General features: G+C 45.9%; 1 protein-coding gene across 1 annotated transcript in view; it reads left to right on the forward strand.

Moving 5' to 3' along the window:
- LOC126095330 (zinc finger and BTB domain-containing protein 45-like) overlaps nt 1-14,383 on the forward strand; it is a 559,429-nt gene that overhangs the window by 147,339 nt on the left and 397,707 nt on the right. Inside the window, exon 2 of the mRNA XM_049910136.1 lies at nt 3,436-3,508. The gene's annotated coding sequence lies outside the window, so the exon portion shown is untranslated. The remainder of the gene's footprint in view (nt 1-3,435; nt 3,509-14,383) is intronic.

Raw genomic sequence — 14,383 nt, forward strand, 5'->3', positions numbered from 1 at the left:
TTCTCTGCCTCGTGATGGCTGGGTGTTGTGTGATGTCCTTAGGTTAGTTAGGTTTAAGTATTTCTAAGTTCTAGGGGACTTATGACCACAGCAGTTGAGTATCACAGTGCTAAGAGCCACTTGAACCATTTCATTGGGCGAAACAGTCGTATGTCGGAATGTGCGAAATCCGGGCATTATGATGGACGAGGGAGAACGGTCCTATGAAGCTTTTTGAACTCCTCTCGGGTGGACAGTCTTGTGTGAGGCCTTGTGTTGTCATGGAGAAGGAGAAGTTCGTTTACATTTGTGTGGTGACGAGGAAGGTGTAGTTTCTTCAGTTTCCTGGGTGTAGTATAGTATACTTTTTAACCTCCCCATTATATCAAGGTTTATGCGTGAAATTTAGCCCAACGTTACCTCCCACTCTACAAAAATCTACATATTACTAAAACTATGTATTCACAAACTGTTATCCAACTCGTATGTTAACCTTTGACTAAAAAGGACCTACCTGGAGTGGAACTGTCTCAGAAGGCCATTGTCCTGGCTTTACCGACTGAGGGTGCGGCTTTGAACATTTTTTTCGGAAGAGACGTGTTGTAGTGTGGCGCCATTCCATGGACTGTTGTTTTGTTTACGGTTCGCAAGGACGAACCCATGTTTCGTCGCCTGTGAGGATGATCGACAAAAAATTGTCGGAATCACCCTCGTAGCGCTCAAGTAACCCCGCACATGTGGTCCTTCGTTGCTCTTTACGGCGACGAACACGGCGGCCACAGACCTTTGAGTAGCCCAACTGGTGGTCGAACGAGACAGCACTACCGGCAGAGACTTCCTGCTGTGCAGCGCGGTGCGTGGTTGTCCATCACCTCGAGTGAAAGTGTCCGCACGGTCCAACATTGCAGGAACCACTTCTCCACCCTGCCGGAAGGCACACTGTAAATCAGACGGGCTTGCGTGACCTTGTAATGATGATGACCGATGCCTCGCCCAAAGACTCGCAATGCTTTTGTTCACTCCCACCTTTCTGTAGACATTCTGCTACCATCTGCGAGTAACTGAGGTGCTCTGGTTCCCTGTCACAAGGAACTCAATGATGACTCACTATTTGGAACACATCTCCGTTACAGACGCTATTTTAACGGCTACGTATAGCTGATGGTGATGATATTTTTATCTCATGGGCACTCAACGTCGACGTCATCAGTACCCTTACAGTTACTGAAACAAACGAATATGGGCAAAACCTCGAAAATTCTTCCGCACTCATGCAATCGAATCGAGCACACAACCACAATTACATGCTCTAAAACAACGGCGCAAGAGCAAAAGCGACTACACATAAGATTAAGCCAAAACCAAAATGACAAAGGAGTTAAAAAATGGTTCAAATGGCTCTGAGCACTATGGGACTCAACTGCTGTGGTCATCAGTCCCCTAGAACTTAGAACTAGTTAAACCTAACTAACCTAAGGACATCACACACATCCATGCCCGAGGCAGGATTCGAACCTATGACTGTAGCGGTCGCGCGGTTCCAGACTAGAACTCCTAGAACCGCTCGGCCACAACAGCCGGCTTTGAGGCTGTACTTGCTCCACACTGAATGACTCCAGCACACACTGCACGCAGATCCCAAACAGCATTGTGGCTCGTGAACGATTGGAGAGAAGACGTTCCCGGGGCTGACGAGCAACAGTGAGGTATGCGGGTGAAGTCGGAACTGTGGGGAACTTACGTGCCTGACACACCATGAGAAGCTGCCGCCGGATGGTGAGCGGTGGTTGCCCGGACCCAGCATAGAGACTGGGTGTGGGAGTGGTCCTATAAAACTCCCCGTAGCCAGCTGAGTACCCTCACGGTGGACAGTGTCATGGTCTTCAAATAAGAAGGCCTCGTCGATCCATACACCACCACGAACGTACGAAAGACCTATAAATCTGAAGCCCTTTCCCCAATACTTTAAGATATTCACTGTACGGGGCGGTGGATTAATTAGTAAAATACAAAGCTTCGCCATCTTTTGCAAGAGCCTGAAAACTATTTTTGCGGTCAACCAGAAAGCGATGGAGAACATACTGACCATAGTTTCCAGTCTGCAAGTCCACATTCCTCTTGTGCTCACTAAAAGAAATGCATCTACTCTCTATTTACTCAGCGGAATCGGGAACTATGACCATAAATAAAAATTTTGCATTCTACCTGATTCATATATTCAGAAAAAATGCACACGCACAAACATACTAAAAATCCTGATAGTAATGATAATAATAACAGTGACCCTATAATAAACAGTACTACGAGCAGTTCAAAGGCGACCTCCACTGCAGGTTTAAATTAAATGGTCTTTCGCCCTGACTTCTGATCATCGAAGTTAATTGCCCACCACAGGTGCGGGGGATAATCCCACCACTTGCCACGCGGTTTTGTCAACATTACGGGCGGCACACAGACAGTTACTTCCAGAACGGTGTACTGTCCTCGCGAGTTCACTTCCTACTTGTACCGAAAACATGCGTTTAGCAGCACACTGACTGTGACGTCATCCGATGCAGCGCGTAAACTTGCGTTTTATTGATGCTGACCGATTGATAGCTGAGCGCGAAGTGTGTGTGTCACTGCCTCTCAGGCCGTATTTATATATGGGTGCAGCGGAGGTCGAATGCAACGTCTAACATCGATCGCTGTATGTCCACGCAGCAGCACCTAAATGGCCACTTTCTCGGACACATATTATTTTAAAGCAATGTTGTGTATAGATTTATAATCTTTGTAATTTTTGTATGAATGGATTTAATTACAGGATAAGTTTTGGCTCAACTGCTTTTAAACTTTGCCTACAAGAGTTTTTAGAACGCAACCTAAAGCAGAACATGACCTCTGAACTACTTTATTAAGAGTACTGATTGTTATTTGCATCGTAATCTTGAAACTTGTAATATCTTTAATATTTAATAGATGCAGTCAAATGCTGTAATCAGAACATTCTGTCATTAATATAAATGCTAATTCATCTATTACAAATGAAGATATTTCTGTTCCAAATTTAGTTTTTAGTAAATTACTTCAAAACTATTAGAGGTGGCTTGATGGGATCACATAGTTAATGTTTTCATATCAGAGTGAAGCTTCATACAAATTTTCATCTTCCTGAGTCTTTTTGCGTCTTCAGTGTTTCGTAAAAACGCCGATTTAGACCAAATATTGCTCCCATCAAGTTGAAACTTGTAACATTTCATTTAACATGTAATTGCGACGTTCATACGCACACTCTGAACAATTTTTGGCTTTCTAGCTTTATTATTTAGCAACACTTGTCTTTTGCACAAACAATGTATTTAGTGAAACATTCATCAAATGATCCAGAGATTTAGCTGTTTTAATTATTGATATACTGAAACATTTGTTGACAAAGTTTGTAAAAGCTACTTTAATTTTTAATTTGATTCTTAGATTACGGTGCAATACTTTGGACGCTGCGCACAGACGCGTTATGATGACGTGGCACCAGTAGCAGTGAACTGGGGTAAGTCTCGGCACACTCGCTCGCCTCTGTATCTCTCAAATGATACAGCGCTTGTTTCGCCACATCAGCCCCTATTTATTTTTGTGAAAAAAATATTTTTGAACAAAATTAAATATTTGAAACAAGAGATGTTATTATAGTCGCCCTCTTTTGACAGAAATTGATTTTTGTAAAATTCCTTAATATTACACTCACAAAGTTAACCATACTCATTCATAGAAGAACATGACAAGACGGATTTTTACAAATCACGTACATAAATAACATAGAAACATGAAATGGTAATGTCGATTTTAACAAAATAATTTTTGTTTTATTTACATTTTTCAGTATTTACGTGAAAGAGGAAACACATAAATTTTCACTTTTCAGCACTCGCTTATTAAATCACAATCACAGGCACCAATGCGAGCTTCCATAAAAAAACACTTTCACTAAAACGTTTAAGGTAGACGGTCTGGTTCAAATGGCTCTGAGCACTGTGGGACTTAACTTCTGAGGTCATCAGTCCCCTAGAACGTAGAACTACTTAAATATAACTAACCTAAGGACATCACACACATCCATGACCGAGGCAGGATTCGAACCTGCTACTGTAGCGATCGCGCGGTTCCAGACTGTATCGCCTAGAACCGCACGGGCACTACGGCCGGCTCGAAAAGGAGTGTTCGAACTCACACTACAGTGAAGCATGCTTGCTGCAAACGCTGACCAAATCTTGCGCTTATTGAAATGTAACAGCAAGGAAGGAAGATACAGGGTGTTTCAAAAATGACCGGTATATTTGAAACGGCAATAAAAACTAAACGAGCAGCGATAGAAATACACCGTTTGTTGCGATATGCTTGGGACAACAGTACATTTTCACGCGGACAACCTTTCGAAATTACAGTAGTTACAATTTTCAACAACAGATGGCGCTGCAAGTGATGTGAAAGATATAGAAGACAACGCAGTCTGTGGGTGCGCCATTCTGTACGTCGTCTTTCTGCTGTAAGCGTGTGCTGTTCACAACGTGCAAGTGTGCTGTAGACAACATGGTTTATTCCTTAGAACAGAGGACTTTTCTGGTGTTGGAATTCCACCGCCTAGAACACAGTGTTGTTGCAACAAGACGAAGTTTTCAACGGAGGTTTAATGTAACCAAAGGACCGAAAAGCGATACAATAAAGGATCTGTTTGAAAAATTTCAACGGACTGGGAACGTGACGGAAGAACGTGCTGGAAAGGTAGGGCGACCACGTACGGCAACCGCAGAGGGCAACGCGCAGCTAGTGCAGCAGGTGATCCGACAGCGGCCTCGGGTTTCCGTTCGCCGTGTTGCAGCTGCGGTCCAAATGACGCCAACGTCCACGTATCGTCTCATGCGCCAGAGTTTACACCTCTATCCGTACAAAATTCAAACGCGGCAACCCCTCAGCGCCGCTACCATTGCTGCACGAGAGACATTCGCTAACGATATAGTGCACAGGATTGATGACGGCGATATGCATGTGGGCAGCATTTGGTTTACTGACGAAGCTTATTTTTACCTGGACGGCTTCGTCAATAAACAGAACTGGCGCATACGGGGAACCAAAAAGCCCCATGTTGCAGTCCCATCGTCCCCGCATCCTCAAAAAGTACTGGTCTGGGCCGCCATTTCTTCCAAAGGAATCATTGGCCCATTTTTCAGATCCGAAACGATTACTGCATCACGCTATCTGGACATTCTTCGTGAATTTGTGGCGGTACAAACTGCCTTAGACGACACTGCGAACACCTCGTGGTTTATGCAAGATGGTGCCCGGCCACATCGCACGGCCGACGTCTTTAATTTTGTGAATGAATATTTCGATGATCGTGTGATTGCTTTGGGCTATCCGAAACATACAGGAGGCGGCGTGGATTGGCCTCCCTATTCGCCAGACATGAACCCCTGTGACTTCTTTCTGTGGGGACACTTGAAAGACCAGGTGTACCGCCAGAATCCAGAAACAATTGAACAGCTGAAGCAGTACATGTCATCTGCATGTGAAGCCATTCCGCGAGACACGTTGTCAAAGGTTTCGGGTAATTTCATTCAGAGACTACGCCATATTATTGCTACGCATGGTGGATATGTGGAATATATCGTACTATAGAGTTTCCCAGACCGCAGCGCCATGTGTTGTTGAAAATTGTAACTACTGTAATTTCGAAAGTTTGTCTGCCTGAAAATGTACTGTTGTCCCAAGTATATTGCAACAAACGGTGAATTTCTATCGCTGCTCGTTTAGTTTTTATAGCCGTTTCAAATATACCGGTCATTTTTGAGACACCCTGTAAATACGTGGCTATGGAGACGAAGACAGAAACGCAGCGGAAGCGACAGGCTGGCACGGCGAGTAGTCGCCCCACGCGGCTGTGGAAACGTCGCGTTGACCGCCAACCCCGACGGTCTGCTTGGAGTGCGCTGCTCACAGGCGAGGCTGCGGGGCGCCAGCTGCGACCAGCAATGTGCACCACTCCTCCGCCACCTCGCCCGGGCGCGCTGTGGTTGGAGCAAAGGTCTCATTTTCTCGAAGAGTGGGTTTCAAGTTCGCAATACTGATGCAGTTTTTCAGTAGTTTTCTTCAACGCCTTAGTCTCCTTCCATTAAGTTCTTTCCATAAAATCCCCATACGGTCCTTTCCGCATCCTTGCCCTGTTCGGAGGCGGCACAGTGGCTTTAACGCTTAGGAATCCTTTTAAGTACACTGAAGCGCCAAAGAAACTGGTATAGGCATGCATATTCAAATACAGAGATACGTAAACAGGCAGAATACGGCGCTGCAATCGGCATGCCTGCATGTCACAACGAGTTTCTGGCGCAGTTGTTAGATCGGTTAGTGCTGCTACATTAGCAGGTTATCAAGATTTCAGTGAGTTTGAACGTGTTGTTATGGTCGGCGCACCAGATTTAGGACACAGCAACTCCGAGGTGGCGATGAAGTGGGGATTTTCGCGTACGACCATTTCACGAATGTGCCGTGAATATCAGGAATCCGGTAAAACATCAGATCTGCGACATCGCCTCAGTCGGAAAAAGATCCTGCAAGAACGGGACCAACGACGACTGAAGAGAGTCGTTCAAAGTGGCAGAAGAGTAATCCTTCCCCAAATTGCTGCAGATTTCAATCCTGATCCGCCACCAAGTGTCAACGCGCGAACCATTCAACAAAGCATCATCGACACGTACTTTTTGAGCCGAAGACCCACTCGTGTACCCTTGATGATAGCACGACACAAAGCTTTACGTATCACCTGGTCCCGTCAACACTCACATTGGGCTGTTGATGACTGGAAATATGTTGCCTGGTCGGGCAAGTCTCGTTTCAAATTGTATCCAGCGGATGGACGTGTACGGGTATGGACACAACTCCATGAATCAGTGGATACTGTATGTCAGCAGGGGACTATTCAAGCTGGTAGAGGCTCTATAATGGCGTGGAGCGTGGGCAGTTCGAGTGATATGGGACCCCTGACATGTCTAGATACGATTATGACACGTAACACGTACGTAAGTAAGGCATTCTCTTTGATCACCTGGATCTATTCGTCTCAGTTGTGCACTCCGACGGACTTGGGCGATTCCAGCAGGACAATGCGATACCCCTCACGTCCAGAATTGCTACAGAGTGGCTACAAGAACACTCTTCTTAGTTTAAACACTTCCGCTGGCCACCAAACTCCCCAGACATGAGCATTACTGAGCGTTTGCCGAAATGTTGTTTTCCTGTTACGTCTTTACCGTTTTCTTGTATGTCGTAACTGACGTTTTTTCTTTTACGTTACAAAATGTATCTTACGTTATACCTGAATCAGCTTCATTACAATTTCACGTGTCTTATTTTGAATTAGCCTAGTTGTTTCTGTGGCTACTAGATGGCGCTCGTAGCAACGCCATGTTTACTTGCCCACACTTTCTAACGCGGGCGCCTCAGCTTTGTTGCAACCTGTGTTCACTCAGATACGAGCAGACCTTAGCGGCTCGCCATCTTATTTACAACTTTTCATAACGTCGCCTTTCCGGCTTACAATTTTTTTTTAGAATATGACTTGTAAGTACTGCATCTCTTTCCAGTCAGTACACACTTTAGTTTATTAATGTCTTATATACCTATTATGTTTTAGAACAGTTAGTCTAATTCTGAAGACGACGCTCATAGTAGCGTCGAAACCTGGTCAGTTTCGACTTAATATTTGTGACCGAGGGCTTATATGTTCTAATATAATTCTGACACGGCCACTGAACCTTAGCAGCTACGTTCAAAGTATCTGGGATACCTTGCAACGTGCTGCAGACAAGAGGTCTCCACCCCCTCGTACTCTTACAGATTTATGGACAGCTCTGCACGATTCATGGTGCCAGTTCCCTCCAGTCCTACTTCAGACATTAGTCGAGTCCATGCCACGTCGGGTTGCGGCACTCCTGCACGCTCACGGGGGCTCTACACGATATTAGGTGAGTGTACCAGTTTCTTTGGCTCTTCAGTGCTTAAGGGACAAAGTGAAAAAGTGAATTCATAAATTATTTTATTTATTTATTTAGCCTGATCCGATAAAGGCATTCTGGCCCTTGCATCAGACCAGGGTCCACGCACACCTTCTGAGCATCATAGATACCTAAGAAATACCAATAAATTTAATACGTTAGACCAGAGGCGGGCAAACGCTGCACGCGGCTCATGAGCGCGCAGCGCTGCACGTGTGCTGCTCGCGTGCAGGCGTCGACCGGGGATGTGGCGACAGCCGGCAGGTTGCGGCAGTGTAGTGCCAGGCTAAGCTGCGGACGTTGATGCGAAGCGAGCGCTATGTAGTGAACGTTGTATTTCAAGAAACGGAGAAGTGGAGATTTGCTATCTTTTAAAAAGTAATGGGAGAATCATTTTTTCTTTGTGCAAAAACGTGAAAATTCGAAATGTTTAATATGTGGCAGTCAACGGAAGTTTAGTATTGAAGGCCATTATAATAAATTTTACAAGGACGTGTACAATTTATTGTCGGATTCTGAGCGGATGGGGAATTGACTGAGCTTAAGAAGAGCGATCTGACGATACCAGATGAATCTGTCGTAGTTGGCCGGCCGGAGTGTCCGAGCGGTTCTAGGCACTACAGTCTGGAACCGCGCGACCGCTATGGTCGCAGGTTCGAATCCTGCCTCGGGCATGGATGTGTGTGATGTCCTTAGGTTAGTTAGGTTTAAGTAGTTCTAAGTTCTAGGGGACTGATGACCTCAGATGTTAAGTCCCATAGTGCTCAGAGCCATTTGAATTTGTCGTAGTTGCTGTTGTCACGAGAGATCTGCGACTTTCTCTCGTCATGTCTCTCATCTAACTGATTTAACATATTATGGAGCACTGTTTTCAAGTTTTCAGGACGACAACAATAACAGCCCAGCGGTATGTGCAAGTTATAAGACTACACTTAATATAGCGAGAGCTGGAAAACCATTTGCTGAATTAATAGGTCTCGGTTAAGAGCAAACATTAGTGATGAAAATTTACGTAACTGTTTGTGTTTAGAAATTTTGTTCCAGATATTAAACGTATTGTAAACTCCACCTGTGATAATTAAGTAAAACGTATCGTAGGTAATAGGTACTCTTTCAAACCATGATTTCTTTCAAGCACTCCTACTAACATTATTCATTCACTCAATAAAGCAAGCTAGGAAACAAAACGCATTACAGAGGAAGGAGCGGACAGAAGGTATGGTGGGGAGGGGAGATAAGCGGGTGGCCAGCTTGCCCCTGTGTGCACGCGGAACACCTGTTAACTGCACGCGTGCAAGTGCACCGCACACGTGCAGGATTCCTGCCCGCCCCTGCGTTAGACGGTAATCACATGATTTCACTGTAGGTAGTGACGTTACTCCATAATTCCAGCCCAGTGCAAAACGCCAGTACCCAAACGCCAAACGCCCACAGCGTGGGCATAAGAGAAGACGAGTCAGCTGGAGCACATTGAAGGGCGTGGTGGAAACTTCGATGCGGGCAATAACGATACGCTCATAAATATTGAGTCTCTGCACAAATAGAGACCACAGCCCACACAACCGACTGGCTGACCACTGCCCGTGTTGCCCTCTCGCCACGTACCCAGACACTCCTGAGCGCCACACGCCGTGGCGTCTCTCCAAGGTACCGCTCCAGCGATAACACACACGAAGCTAAGGGTAATAATTAATGCCAGCTAGGGGGGGGGGGGGGGGCGCCACGAGATGAAGGGGGAAGAAAAGATGAAATTAAGCCGCCACGGCTGGCAGAGGTCGGTGCTTACACACCTGTATTGGAGTCGAGGTAAGTTCCATATGCGCTGCAGTAATGCCTTCAAATGGAAACTCTTTGATCGTCCCTTATAAAAATATCCAACGGCAAGGTATTATTTTATTTTTCGTATTTAGTGAAATAGTCTAGAGAATGTAATCTCTACGTAACTTAAAGCAGTAAGCCGCAAAACATGCAGCAAGGCAAGAAAAGCGCCAAGTACATTGCAGAGTATCATATAAGTGAAAAGTGCGTGCTGCTACCGCACGTAGTGGCTGTCGGCGAACCGGTCCGCTGATACGGATTTACTGGCAGACAGCGCTCTCAGTCAGCCTCGGCGGCGTCGCTAAGCCTCCGTAAGTGCACGACGATCGCCACTTTCCCGCCATTTTCAGTGGCTGCCGCTACGAACGGATAAGGAAAAGCACATGCCATTTACGGAGAGCAGCAGCCTTTCTGCGCTGGCATTGGATTTCCCTCCCTCGGTCTAAATACAGGTGATCTACGCCAACGCGCAGCAGTTAAGCGCAACAGGTGAACGCATTTTCTTGTGTACCTTACAAGAAAGAACTGTAGCAATGCGGACACTAACGGGACCACCATTAAAGAATGGCCAACAAAGAATCATCAAAAGAATTTATACTCACATATTCTACAAATACACACCGTCATCGCTGACTTGTTTGGCGAGGACCGCCTTTATCAAAGCAGCCAAAATTCCCACCCACGAGAACAAAATTTCGGTGCCGGAGGTACGGTAGACCCGAGACAGAACTATTTACAAGGAATCTGCACACATTAAGGAAATGCAATCCGAAAACAAAGGAAGTAGGTTACAGTACACTTGTTCGCTTGAATACTGCTCACCAGTGTGGGATCCGTACCAGATAGGGTTGATAGAAGAGATAGAGAAGATCCAACGGAGAGCAGCGCGCTTCGTCACAGGATCATTTAGTAAAGCGTAAACTCCTGTGGAAGACTCTGCAGGAGAGACGCTCAGTAACTCGGTACGGGCTTTTGTTGAAGTTTCGAGAACATACCTTCACCGAGGAATCAAGCAGTATATTGCTCCCTCCTACGAGTATCTCGCGAAGAGACCGTGAGGATAAAATCAGAGAGATCAGAGCCCACACAGACGCGTACCCACAATCTTTCTTTCCACGAACAATACGAGACTGGAATAGAACCGACAGAGGTACTCAAAGTACCCTCCGCCACACACCGTCAGGTGGCTAGCGGCGTATGGATGTAGATGTAGATGTAGATACAACTTGAGCTCTGTCACTCATCGCCGATCTGCACTGCCATCAGAGATGGTTACATGTGTCCTTACCAGTGACAGTGATTTTCCAGTTTTCTGCGTTGTTCCATCGACAGGCGCTTCATCGTGGTGCTGAGAGGTTAGCGATCCACATCCCTCGCGAGATGGAGAATATGAGCTATTTATAAGATCAACATCTGTACTTCAGCACCATGAAAGAACAACTCCTACACTTCACCGGCGATGGCACTTCATCTGCCGATGGATTTTTGTAATTTAACACAGCTTCTTTGATATACCACAGAGAGCATGTTTCTACACTCCTGGAAATTGAAATAAGAACACCGTGAATTCATTGTCCCAGGAAGGGGAAACTTTATTGACACATTCCTGGGGTCAGATACATCACATGATCACACTGACAGAGCCACAGGCACATAGACACAGGCAACAGAGCATGCACAATGTCGGCACTAGTACAGTGTATATCCACCTTTCGCAGCAATGCAGGCTGCTATTCTCCCATGGAGACGATCGTAGAGATGCTGGATGTAGTCCTGTGGAACGGCTTGCCATGCCATTTCCACCTGGCGCCTCAGTTGGACGAGCGTTCGTGCTGGACGTGCAGACCGCGTGAGACGACGCTTCATCCAGTCCCAAACATGCTCAATGGGGGACAGATCCGGAGATCTTGCTGGCCAGGGTAGTTGACTTACACCTTCTAGAGCACGTTGGGTGGCACGGGATACATGCGGACGTGCATTGTCCTGTTGGAACAGCAAGTTCCCTTGCCGGTCTAGGAATGGTAGAACGATGGGTTCGATGACGGTTTGGATGTACCGTGCACTATTCAGTGTCCCCTCGACGATCACCAGTGGTGTGCGGCCTGTGTAGGAGATCGCTCCCCACACCATGATGCCGGGTGTTGGCCCTGTGTGCCTCGGTCGTATGCAGTCCTGATTGTGGCGCTCACCTGCACGGCGCCAAACACGCATACGACCATCATTGGCACCAAGGCAGAAGCGACTCTCATCGCTGAAGACGACACGTCTCCATTCGTCCCTCCATTCACGCCTTTCGCGACACCACTGGAGGCGGGCTGCACGATGTTGGGGCGTGAGCGGAAGACGGCCTAACGGTGTGCGGGACCGTAGCCCAGCTTCATGGAGACGGTTGCGAATGGTCCTCGCCGATACCCCAGGAGCAACAGTGTCCCTAATTTGCTGGGAAGTGGCGGTGCGGTCCCCTACGGCACTGCGTAGGATCCTACGGTCTTGGCGTGCATCCGTGCGTCGCTGCGGTCCGGTCCCAGGTCGACGAGCACGTGCACCTTCCGCCGACCACTGGCGACAACATCGATGTACTGTGGAGACCTCACGCCCCACGTGTTGAGCAATTCGGCGGTACGTCCACCCGGCCTCCCGCATGCCCACTATACGCCCTCGCTCAAAGTCCGTCAACTGCACATACGGTTCACGTCCACGCTGTCGCGGCATGCTACCAGTGTTAAAGACTGCGATGGAGCTCCGTATGCCACGGCAAACTGGCTGACACTGATGGCGGCGGTGCACAAATGCTGCGCAGCTAGCGCCATTCGACGGCCAACACCGCGGTTCCTGGTGTGTCCGCTGTGCCGTGCTTGTGATCATTGCTTGTACAGCCCTCTCGCAGTGTCCGGAGCAAGTATGGTTTTTTCCATTTCCAGGAGTGTAACTGAAAAGTACTTGATGTTGAAAACGTGTAAATAATTGTGTACGTGGGGTGGGGACGGTGGAAGGAGACATCCTGAGTAGGCCGTTCTTAATGTACGCAGAACTGTCCATTGTAAGCCTGCCAGGGCCCAGCAGAAAGGAAGTAGAAATGAACCTGCAAACACTGCATTACATTCAACACATAAATGCTGATCGAAACACAACTACGTTACATAACAAACTTTGTGACGGTATCCTTCACATAATGTACATTAAACGACTGAACTTTCACAATTGAAAGAAAATAGCCCTCGGTCACTATTTTTAACGAATTAACCGTGTTTCAACACTGCTAGGAGTGTCTTCTTTAGAATTTAAATCAAAGAATGGTCTATAACATGGTCACAGAATTATGACTAAAAACGTATGATACAGAGTACAAGTACAGAATCATCATGAAAGACTGGCAGTACTTTAAAAAATAATAAATATGCCAAAAGGGCATTAGCCACATAGATATTTAAGATAAAAAATTGTGATGGCGAGCCACTAAGGGCTGCTCGTTACTTACGTGGTTACAGGTTGCAAACGGACTGAGGTGCCCACGTTAACAAATGCGGCCAGGTGAACATGTCACTGCAACGAGCGCGCCATCTAGTAGCCGTAGATACAATTAGGCTACTTCACACTGAAATATAGGCAGAAATGATTATAAATGGACAGTATTTGGTACATAATGGAAAGCAATGTTTGTTTGATAGCAGCATACAACGTAACATTTTGTCTACATCGAAGCTTATAATAGTAAGATAAAACATGAAAACATCATTATGGAAATGTAGATAGGACTGAATGACAATTTCTAGAAAGCAAAATTGACGTGAAATACAGCCAAGAAACATTTGTTAATTAGAAAACATAGGGCTACCTTAGAAGGAAAAGAACATTTCGGCAACCTGCGTAAGGAGACCCGAAGTCAGATATCAAGTAACGGCTTTATGCTGTTGAAAAAATTTTTGTTACGTTGCTGTAGCTGTTCGGTAAGGTTGAGGCTATCCTTTAGAGCAAGATGTTTGAAAATCTCTAATTCTTCTATAATGTCTAGTCTACGCCCTTTCTTTACGGTGTGCAAAATGTTGCTATTGCAGATGGCTTTAGGTGAATGACCTGTAATTAGAAGATGGTCGGCAAAAGACGAATTTTGGAGGGTAGTGCCAAATTTTCTTAGCAACTGTTCTTTATATCTGTTTAGGCACATTTAGTTTGTCCTATTTAGTAAGAGGAGGAAGTATCGCAGACAACTTTGTAGACACCCGAATTTTCTAAAGCGGAACGAATAGAATGCAAATTATGAATGAACTTTTTTTTTAAAATTGTTATTAGTAGAAAAAGCAACGTTGCAATCGTATTTCTTTCGAAAAATGCGTTGGATCTGATAAGAAGACACTCCTAGCAGTGTTGAAACCCCGTTAATTCGTTAAAAGTAGTGACCGAGGGCTATTTTCTTTCAATTGTAACTATTCACGGTCTCTGAACGTGCAGCCATGTACAAAATTTTGCGACTGAACTTTCATTGCATTCATATCTAATGTCCAACATTTTCATCGTGAGTATGGATTTCGATCTTCGTGGTTGCTAATACGCTCTTGTAGACA

Source organism: Schistocerca cancellata, chromosome 8, assembly GCF_023864275.1.
Source record: "Schistocerca cancellata isolate TAMUIC-IGC-003103 chromosome 8, iqSchCanc2.1, whole genome shotgun sequence".
Classification (NCBI taxonomy): Eukaryota; Metazoa; Arthropoda; class Insecta; order Orthoptera; family Acrididae; genus Schistocerca; species Schistocerca cancellata.